Raw genomic sequence first — 1,159 nt, 5'->3', positions numbered from 1 at the left:
ATATATAAAAATTTCTCTGTGCCCTGAACATGAATATCACGAGGGATGATTTTTCTTCATTTCCGGGCAACACAGGACATTCTTTCAAGCATACACATGAATAAAGAACCCATGCGAGTAAGAAAATACAATGAATATAAAATACAAATGCAAGACATTAAATACAAGTTAAGAAAGAGGAAAACAAATGCATAGCAAGAGATAGCAAAGAATGAATGGCAGCGTAACTGAAAGAGTAAAGAAGACAATAACGGACATAATATGAGATAGGAAACATTGAAGAAAGCGATAACTTAGATATCAAAAACTCACTAATCATTCATTTGATTGTTTCAAATCGCTCAACTTCCGGTGATCACAAGACAAATTATTACATAACCGTTTTCCTAGCAACACGAATGCACACTGAACCTTTGATGTTAAACGCGTTCCTTACAGAGGATGCAGCGCTCGTGTATGTCGGCTGTAAATAGCGGATATGTCCCCAAGTGACTCGTGACGTTTGCTTGCGCTGTTCTCATTTATTGGCGAATGGTAACAAGGAACAAGTGCAATGGTTTATCATGAGACTCTTCCGACCACCGATATGTGATACCCTCCGGTTTTCATCGTTTTACACAGTATCTTTCTCGAAAGCACATAAGCATTGGGTATGGAATGACGGGGGTAAGGAAAATGTAATCGATTAAGAGATTGCTACGGTTAGAATTTCGTGGCCGTTTTGCGATCTTAAATACAAATGACCTTTGGGTAATCAATTATTTTTTACCAAACACTATCAGGTGTTCCTTTTTAAACAGCTTGTAAGCTAGCAGCTATATCAGATAAATCATCGGTTTATTTGTCGATACTTTAGGCTTGTTTATTTTAAGACTGTTGGTATATTGTGAATTGAGAGTTTAGTATGTTTTAAATTGAAAGTGAAGCTATGAATATCTATTTCCTTCTGCTATGAATGAAATAGTAGGGTAGACAAAGTTGCAGGCAATCGAGGACAAGGTTTCAGCGTTGTTCGCGGAAAAATGATCCCCGATTTAGATTAAGAAAGAGTTCAATTGGAAGGCTATAGTTTGGTAATTAATTATTGCATATTTTAATTTTATATTGTTGCAATTATGAGAGTTGTCAAAAATGTGTTTCTACTAGATAATTATCTAAC

This window comes from Euprymna scolopes, chromosome 13 (genome assembly GCF_053919585.1).
Source record: "Euprymna scolopes isolate OS-2025 chromosome 13, ASM5391958v1, whole genome shotgun sequence".
In the NCBI taxonomy this organism is placed as follows: domain Eukaryota; kingdom Metazoa; phylum Mollusca; class Cephalopoda; order Sepiida; family Sepiolidae; genus Euprymna; species Euprymna scolopes.
This window is presented reverse-complemented; position numbering follows the sequence as displayed.